This window comes from Heterocephalus glaber, unplaced genomic scaffold, assembly GCF_053883595.1.
Source record: "Heterocephalus glaber isolate CG9 unplaced genomic scaffold, H.glaber_assembly_v1.0 deba00001457, whole genome shotgun sequence".
NCBI classification, from domain to species: domain Eukaryota; kingdom Metazoa; phylum Chordata; class Mammalia; order Rodentia; family Bathyergidae; genus Heterocephalus; species Heterocephalus glaber.
In genome coordinates this window covers 38051209-38061622 of record NW_028258305.1, presented here as the reverse complement: position 1 = coordinate 38061622, position 10414 = coordinate 38051209, and positions in this window count along the sequence as shown.

Sequence of the window (10414 nt, the reverse complement as noted above, 5' to 3'; positions counted from 1 at the left end):
GAAAGAAGGTTCTCTTGTTTAGGTGGAAAACAAATTAAATGATCTCAAAAGTCCTTTTTAACAGCAACAACAAAAAATACTTAAGTGCACAACTTCCCTCAGGAGACATAAAAATAAAATGATAATTTTGAAATAAGGGCCTAGGTTTCATGGCTTGTGAAGGAGCTTTTATTCCTTCAAATAAACCCTTCTTTCATCCACTCTTCACTTTGTTGCTCTGTTTTACTACCTTGATAGCATGAAACACTTTCTGAACTTTATCTACTGTGTCCCTACCTAGCATAGTAGCAAGAAGAAGCAGGCACAGGTTTCCCCCTTACTGGTAATTCCCATGTCAAGAGTGCTGGTCACACAGTAGACACTTGGTGTTTGTTGAATGGGTGCTGCTTAACCGACTAAGAAATGAGAAAACTGAAGCTTAGCAAACCAAATCAAGAGCCAGAGCTTCTAACTTAGAGCAGCACTGTGTCTTAGACTATAGAACAGAGCCTCTCCAACCTCCAAACACCAACCAAAGGTCCTGGGGAAGGAAACCCTAATTCCAGGCTTAGCCATTCCACCTGCCCAAGGGCAGAAGGAACCTCACTGTAAACACAACCCCCTTGGGGAAAGAACCTTGGCCCTCACAATAGTAGTTTTCTGCCGAGGTGGCATTTTTCCCAACACATTATGCAAAACCCAGTTGGCGAAGATGCTGAGGACTGTTATTTCCTAATTTGATTCTGCCATTTCCAGTAATGGAAAGGCACACTCTAGCCATCCATCTTAATAAATGACAGATGCATTTCGTTAAAACTTCCTTAAATAATTTCTTTTGGTTTTAGACAGAGGGAAAAACAAGAAAGAATGCTGTTTTGTGCTCTCTTGCATAACAACGTTTTGAGGGCCATTAAACAATGGGAGAGCTTATCTCAGGTTGAGAATTAAGTGGTCAACTAGTGCCAACCTAGGCGTACTTCTTAAATGCAGTTCCTCATTGGACAACAGCATGAGGGCCTGTTAGACTGTGTGTTGCTGAATTCTAACAATGGCAATTACACGTGATTTGACAATTTGTATTGCACTGTCCAACCCTTAAACACACTGCAGAATGGGGATGGTAAATCTGTAAATGGACTCTTTACAACTTTGCAGATCTCTGCAGGTAACCAGGTATGTAAGAATCCAGTAGAGCAAAGAGAACATTACACTGGCTTTAGGGATTTCAATTCTAGTCTTGTTTCTACTGCTCAGGGCTCTGTGACCTTAGCCAAGTCAAAGACTTAATCTCTCTGTAAGATATAATATGCATCAAAACAACTGTACAGGATTATTGTGACATCTAAATGAGATGACAAAGAGAAAGAACTTGCTAAACTATAAAGAAACTTGCACCAAAAAATGCCTTCATGAAAGTAGGGATTTTCTTTCTTTTTCACTTTTTTTCATCTTCATATCCCTTGAATTTAGAACAATGCCTTGCCCATAGGAGGTACTCAATAAATATATTTAGATTTGTGTGTTGGTTAATTTTGTGTGTCAACTTGAATAGTCCACAAGGTGCCCAAATAGTTGGTCAAATATTATTCTGAGTGTGTCTTAGGTGGTGTTTCTGGATCATATTAGCATTTGAATGAATAGCTGAGTAAAACAGATCGCCTTCCCTAGAGCCAGTGAGCTCCATCCAATGAGTTGAAAAGACCAGAATAGAACAAAGAGGATACATAAAAGAGAACTGTGCCCACCTAACTTTTTGTGCTGGGACATCATCTTCTGCCCTAGACTGGAACTTACTCTTTCAGCTAGTTCTCAGGCCTTCAGACTTGATTGGAAATTATAGCTCTGGCTCTCCTGGGTCTCTAGCTTTCCAACTGCAAATTGTGAGACATCTTGGGCTTCATAATTAAATGAGCAAATTGCAGATAAAAAATCTTTTAGATAGGTACATAGATGATCTCCATCCATCCTATTGGTTCTGTTTCTCTGGAGATCCCTGACCAATACAATGATCACAGCACAACAAAATGAAAAATGTTAGTAATCACAAGTCATTGAAATTGCCTTGACCTTGTAAGTAAACACAAAAAATTTAAAGCTGACCCTAAGTAAGGGAAATGTGGCTGCAAAGTTCAATTATAACTCAGGGCATGTCACTTTATAATGAAATCTCAGGCAGGAGCCTTCAAGGTTAGGTAGCTTATGTCAGTACTGTTGCATTATTCTCTTCCAAGCTCTCATTATATGCTTAGAAGTGCACATGCATTATCTCATTTAATCCTCACAAGCCTATTATTATCCTTATTCTACTCTCATATGGGAAACACTGAGCCTCAGGAAATTCAAATCACTAACCCAGTGTCACAGAGCTGATGAAGGAACAGTGAAGCCAGGCCTAAATTCCTAACCACCATGCCACTGCCTCCCAGTTTACAACTATGAAGGTAGAATAATGGCTGCATCACTTAGCATGCATTGTGTTATGAATATTAATAAAATCCAAATCAAACAGACTTAAACATGATGAGATGCATTGATTCATAACAGAAAAACACTTCAGTGAGTTCAATCCAGCTTTCTGTTCTGTTTCTTAGTTCTGCCTTTTTCCAGAGGCTGGCTTCATCTCTGACGGTCTTCCCTCGTGAGGCAGAGTAGTTGCCACAATTCCAACACAGTGTTCAGGCTCTACTTTATTCACGCCAGGGAGAAATGACTGTTGTCCTCCAAAACTTTGAACAGACTAGGAAACTTCATTGTTGGTCGGACAAATATGAGGAATCAGAGTGGTCCAGGTATGGCGAATGCATCGACTAGCTTAGGCCTGGATCGTCCTCTGGCCCTCTGGCCCAGGACCCCAGCAAAGATGCACCTACACTAACTGGTCAAGAGTGAGTGATCTATACCCCAGCCATGCCCCTTAAAGGAAACTTGGGGTGCTATAAAAAAGGAAAGGGTAGAGTGGATGCCAGGTGAGCAACCAACAGATGTCCAGTATGACATCCAAATCATTACCATCCACTGATGTGTTAGGACACCTTCTTGAGTAGTGAAAAATAGCCTGCATTTTCTCATTCCTTTGAGGCAGCTGTGACCTGGCTACTCAACATCCATCCTGCCCTCTTATCACTCAGTTGTCCAACCAACATCCATAAGCACCTTATGGGCATCAATGGACTTGACATTCCCAGTCAAATAAGATATGTTTCTTGTCCTTGGGGGAACTTGCAGTCTGGTGTAACTGCAACTGACCACAAAAAGCATGGCAAGGAGAAAGCATGGAAGAGGAGAAAATTGCTAAAAGGAGGCTGGACATATGTACATGCAGCAGTCACTGGAGTCTCTCTGGCCCCAAACAGAGCTGACCCTTCGATTCTTCATCTGGAGGGGGATCCACCCAAAGCTTTACCCTCCCTTCAGAGTTTGTTGTATGTTTTCTCTGCTTTCCACTGAATCAGTGCCTAGTTCCCTATCCTTTGTCTCTGACTTTGAACCCATGATATATGCAGGGTTCTAGGGAGTTTCTGATTCATGCCTCTAATCCCACTCCCTTCTCTCCTGAGTATATCTCTCAACTATTCATGCTTGGCTGATTTTCAGTCCCCGTCCACTGTAGACACCAATGAGGGCTGTGTTTAAATACTCTTATTTCTACCCTGCCTAGATCATAGCTGTTGTCCAATACATATCAATTAACAATAAAAACTAGATTGATAAAGGATTCCAATCCCTGGAGCTGTTAATCAAATGTTTTTTGACCCATTCTAATTCATTCCATCTTGAAATATTTATAGTTCCCAATCACTGGCGAGTTGGCTGGTTATTCTCTACTTGTTGGTATGGTGATATTGGAGACAGGGCCCCTTCTCTCTTCTCCCTGTTCTATAGATTTTGCAGTCCTAGAGTCTCAGACATTCACAGAGCCTCGTTAGGAGGTTAGGAGCAGGTAGGCTTGATTGCCTCCATGTTAATGAATGTACAGAAATAGGCTATATCTTATCCAGGGCTACCACAGCAGAACCGAAGTTTATAATTCACATGTCAGGTATGCCTCCCCTACCCCCTGTATTTTTTATTCCCCACACCTTCAGTGTCTCCTTAGGCACAGGTTTGAGGAGTAGCTGAATACATTACAAACTGGAAGAGGGAAGGGAGAAGGTAGTTCCTGATCACTTGCCATGCCACATGTCTTCATATAAATCCTATCATTGACTGCTCATAATGATCTTAGATAGTTATCATTATTCTCCTTACATAGAAATTTAAGAAAAACAAGAAAAGAATGTGATGTTCAGAATTATATAACTAACTTTCCCAGAACCAATAACTGGCATTGCCAGGAGTCAAATCCCAGTCTCGCTCCAGGCTCTTCCTTATATTCTGCACCCAGCTATCTCCCAGTGTCCACAAATCCCTGAAAATGGGATGTGGGAGCTGATGGAGAAGGGCAGCCCTCATGGCTTCCCACTGTTTTGCCATGGTGCCCTCTGTTAATGATTTGATGATGGTGATAAGGGTAGCTTGGGAGGTGGACTGGATTCTAATCCAATCTATGCTACCAACTGGCTGAGTAACTTACAATTACATTTTTCCAAGTATATCCATGAGTATTTTTAGAGAGATAGATGGATTTTTAAATTATTAGATTCTCAGTGGAAGGATCTGTGGATGACTTGGGCTCTCTTTGTCCCTGACAAGCTTACAAGACACTTGGGAGTTTAATCATGACCTTAAGGGTGGGTTCAGGCTGTATCAGCTATGGCCAATCCAAATGTACTGAGTTAAAGCCCAGAATTTAGAGGATCTGCATACAGGAGTAGAGAGTTAAATAAAAGCTCACATGACATCTCTGTGTGACTTTTCTTGGCTTGTCCCAGAGAATGCCCTAAAATGTTTTTTGGGTTTTTTTTTTTGGTACCGGGGATTGAGCTCGGGACCTTGTGCTTGTGAGGCAGGCACCGGAACCACTGAACTAAATCCCAGGCCCAATGCCCTAAAATGTTAACCTTCATTCAAACAGTAGGCTAGAGATGAAATCATATAAGGACAGGGCAGGGCTAAAGAAATCTTCTTCCCTTGTAGAAAACAAAGGAAAGAAGGAAAGAAGGAGGGAGGAAGGGAGGGAAGGACAGGAGAAGACATGAGATTTTGACACATACAAGAAATTCACCTGCCCAAGATGAGGCCACAGGGAGGCTGAGGTGTCGGTGTGCAGGAGCAAAGCACTGGATTTGGAAACAAGAGACAGAGCCCGATGCTGGCTCTACAGTGACTCTGGGTGACATTAGCGAGTGCATTCATCCCCCTTGCAATTTCCTTTCCCATGTATAAAATATGGATAGCATACCCATTCCACCTATTTCACGAAGTTACTCTAAGAGTTTGATGAGATAAAACAGAACAAGGCAGGTTATTGCATCACAGGTGGGTTTCAGATTGCTCTGCCTATCACTTTAATTTTTCTTTCTCTCCATGGGACAGTATAATTGGTAATTTTAAAATGTTTACTTATGCGTCTTGCACACTTCAAGGGAGAAGAGACAGTCAACAGAAACTTATTGAGAATCTAATATAGGAAAAGTTTGTAAAGGGATGCAAAAGCAGGAAATATGCTCTCAACCACTGCGTGGAATAGAACTACCTGCCTACACTCTCATCCTGTAAGTTTGGGACTTTGGTAGGCAGAATAATGGCCCCCACGGATGTCTACATCTTAATCTCTAGGACAAGGAATACATAAGCTTATATACAAAAGGAGAATCAGGTTTGCTAACTACCTGACCTCAAGATGGGGAGATTATCATGGAATACATGAGCAGACCCAATGGAATCACAAGGGTCCTTATAAGTGGAAGAAGGAGACAAAATTGGTAAAATGAAAGAAATGGTATTGTAAGAAAGATTTTTGCCTGGTGTTACTCACTTTAAAGGTAGAACAATGAAGCCATGAGGCAAGGAACTGGGCAGCCTTGCAAATCTAGGAAAAATCAAGAAAAGAGATTCTCTACTAGAACCTCCAGAAGGAACAAAATCATGCTGACACCTTGATTTTTAGCCCAGCTAGACCCATTTGGGATTTCTCATCTCCAGAATTTACAATAATAAATTTGGTGATGTTTTAAGTCACTAAGCTTAATACTTTGTTGCAATAGTCATAGGAAGCTAATATAAGAATTCAGCTTTGTGCTAGGCACAGTAGTGCATGCATGCCTGCAATCCCAAGGAAGATTAGACAAGCCAGGAGGATTAGATGTTTGAAGCCAGCCTGGACTACATGGCACATTCTGGGATACATAGCAAGACCCTTTTGCAAAATGCCAAAGGAAGGAGAATATGGATATGGAAGGGGAGGAGGAGAAGGAGGAAGAGGAGGGGGCCAAGGAGGAAAAATTCAGTTTTGTTTTGTTTCATCTTTCAATTTGGAACCAGTCCTTCTATCTTGTACTTCTTTGCAAGTAAATTTCTTTTCTCTTTATTAAATAATTTTGACTCTGAGCCTTCCTTGATAGTCACCATCCATAAGGATTAATTTTCTACCAATAAAATGATAGCCAGAATGATATATATTTTAGTTATCTATTCCTATTAAAATATATGCCCCAATTCTTTTTTTTCAAATTATCCTATTGTTTAGTGGTACAAAACAAGCATTTATTATTCTCATGGATTTTATGCATCAGGAATGCAGACAGAATACAGTGGTGATTAGTTGCCTCTGCTCATGCTAAGAGGGCCTCTGCTGAGAGACTGAGGGTACTGGAATTATCTGGGGACTCTCACACTTATGGAGATGTGTCTATAGTCTGGGACTTTTGTGGGTCCTATAGGTCTCTCCATAGCCTCTCCATATACCTGCCACTTCCTTACAACATGGTGACTTTTCTAAAATGTCATATAGTTGTAATCATTTTAGTACATAGCTTTTTTAGACTGTTTTCTTTCACTGAGTAATATACATTTAAGTTTCCTCTATGTCTTTTCATGGTTTGATAGCTCTGTTCTTCCTATCATAAAATCATATTCCATTGCAAGGATGTACCACAATTTGCTTATTCATTCATCTTTGAAAGACTCCTTCACTGCTTAAAGTTTTGGTGACAAGGCTTCTGGGTGGAAGTACCACCCATTCCCCCAGCGCACAGGAGGTGAGCTGTATGGGTGCCAGCAAACCCTCCCTCCTCGTCAAAATGAGAAGACATGTAAATAAGTCTCAAAACCAGACTTTCAGATCACCTACAGCAACCCCAAAGGGAAACAAGATGGAACAATCTGATACGCAACCAACTGGACTCCCTGAACTGGCAACAAAAGAGGATCTAGAAAAAATAAAATCAGAAATAATTTCTCAGATAACAGCAGAGATTGTGCCCATAGTGCAAGACATGATTAATAAATCTAGAGAAGACACAGATAAAAAAAATAGAGAAACTGAGGAACATGATAGAATCCCAACATAGGAAACAAATGGAATCCATAAAACAGATGCAAACAGATTTCCAGGAGATTAAAAACTCCATTGAAAGTCTACACAGCAGAATGAGCCAATGTGAGGACAGAATTTTAGACATAAAAGATAAGATTGCAATTAGTGACTAGGAAAAGAAAAATTGCTTTAAAATTGTAAGGGACTACAAGAAATCAATCCAGCAGCTACTAGATGATGAAAAGAAGAATAACATAAGACTGATTAGAGTCAAGGAAGAAACAGGAGAGAGTGCAGATGACATAAAAAAACTGTTCACAGAAGTGATGGCAAAAAACTTCCCAAGCAGGGGAAAAGAACTTGACATACAGATAAGTGAGGCATATGGGACTCCAAATAGCCTTGATCAAAAAAATCTACACATAGGCATATAATTGTTACGATTCCAGGAACCCAACAGAAGAACAAAACTCTATAAGCAGTGAGAGAAAAGAAACAAATCACATACAAAGGAAAGCCCATCAGAATCACAACAGACTTCTCAACACAAACCCTCAAGGCTAGAAGAGCTTGGAGTGATGTATTTCAAGCCCTAATGGAAACAGTCTCCAACCCAGATTGATGTACTCTGCAAAACTGTCTTTCAAAATTGATGGAGAAATAAGATACTTTCATGACAAAGAGCACCTTAGGAACTTCATGAATACCAAACCAGCACTCCAAAAAATATAGACAATATCCTAGGAAAAGACAATGAGGATCACAACCTCAGGAAGCCCAGCAGAATTAATCCATTAGGCACGACAAGAAATTAAACGCAAAGGGGGAGAATCCAACAAAAAGAAAAAGTCATGACAATGATAAGTCAACACGTATCTGTACTGGGTATTTATCATCTTCTTATGTCTACTTTTTAATTGGGTTGTCTGTTAATGAGCTGTAAGAGTTCTATATATATTCTGGTCTTAGGTTATATGTATTATAAATATGGTCTGTTTAAGGACTTTTCATTTTCGTAACGATGTCATTTAAAGTTCTAAATTTTGATGGAATCTCATTTATCAATTTCTTCTATACATCATGTTTTTTGTATCCTAGGAAATTCTTGCCTACCCTAAATTCATAAACATTTTCCCTTATAATTTCTTCTTAAAGTTTTATACTTTTAGTCTTTCATATTTAGGTTCATAGATCCTTCCGAGTTATTTTTATGAATGGAAATAAAGGGTTGAGGTTAATTTTTTTACATATGGATACCAGGTATTCTAGAATCATTTGCTGAAAACACCATCTTTTCCTCTGCTCTTGAAATGAATTTATGTTCTATAAAATATTAATGTTAAATAATCTTTCAAAACTCAGTGGACCATATATGTGTGGTTCTATTTCTAGATTCTCTGTTTTATTCCATTGATCTATATGTCTTTCCTTACACCAACACCTCCTTGATTACTGTAGCTTTAGAGGAAGTCTTAAAATTAGGTACTAAATGGGCCGGGGATTTAGCTCAGTGGTTTCGCAGCCTGCTGCACAAGCCCAAGGACCCGAGTTTGATCCCCAGTACCAAAAAAAAAAAAAAAAAAAAAAAAAAAGGTACTAAATGTCTTCTAACACTTTTTTTTTCTTTTTACTTTTCTAGGTCCTTTGTACTCCTACATAACTTTTAAATTTCAATATCCAGTTCTTCATTTATAGCAAGTATACATAGACCTGAATTTTTATATATATCATGTGTTTTCTAATCCTACTAAATTCAAATACAAGTTCTAGGGGCTCCTAGAGATTTCTTAGTATTTTCTCTGTACATGATCATTTTGTCTACATATAAAGATTTTACTTCTACCTTGGCAATCATATGCTGTGTCTTTTTATTGCCAGACTATTTTGGTTTGGGGCTATGTTTCAAAGTTTAATGGACAGATGAAGAGTAAGCATATCTGCCCTTGTTCCCACCTTAGGGAGAAAGCATTGTATCTTTTCCATTCATATAAGGTGTTTTTGCTGGAAGTATGGAGTACATGGCTTATTTTTTGAGAAGGTTCTGTTCTACTTCTAGTCTCCTGATAGCTTTTACCATGAACAGCTGTAGAATTTAGTCCAATACTTTTTCTGCAACTACTGACAGGATCATATGGCTTTTTTCTTTCCTCTGTTAAAATGTTACTTATAGGGGTGGATCTTCCAATGCTGAACCAACACTGCCATCCCTATAATAAAACCACTTTCTACATACTGCCAGATCTGACTTCTAATAGTTTGTTTTGTTAAACAAATTTTTATTTATGTTCATACTTTTTTCTTCTGTTATCTTTATCCAGTTTTAGTATTAGCACAATGCTGATTTCCTAAAATGAGGGGAGAAGTGTTCCTTCTTTCTTCTGCTTTAAATGTTTGATATAATTTATCAGTTAAAATGTATATGAGCCTGTTTTGTCATATAGGTAGGTTTTCAAGCTAGGAATATACTTTCTTTAATAGGTGCTATTCAAATTTTGTATTTCTTCCAGAGTCAGTTTCATTAATTTGTTTTCCAAGGTACTTCTTAGAAGTTGTCAAATTTATTTCAAAAAGGATTTTTGTAATACGCTTTCTATATCCTTTAAATTCTGTAAAAGCTGTGGTAATGTCCTCTAAATTTTGATATTGTAATTTTAAAAATGTATAATTGATATTGTGTAATAGGAAGAAAAAGTCTAAAGGAGTAGGGGAAGTGGAAGGGGTAGGGGAAAAGAAAGAAGGGAAAAGCAAAAATATGAGAAAAGAAAAAAATGGAAACAAAGTCATTGCAAATAGGGAAGGGTGGAGGGGGTGAAGGGAGGGCAGGGGAAGGGGAAAAAAAATAAGAACCAAGATAGGTCATGTAAAGGTACAACATCCCAATGATAAATGTAACTGTATTTGATACCTAAAATGTACTAATAATCTCAATAGAAAAAAAAAGGTTTCGGTGACTATGAATATGAATAAATCTGTTATAAACATTGGTGTGCAAGTTTAGGTGTAGATATAGTTTTCAAT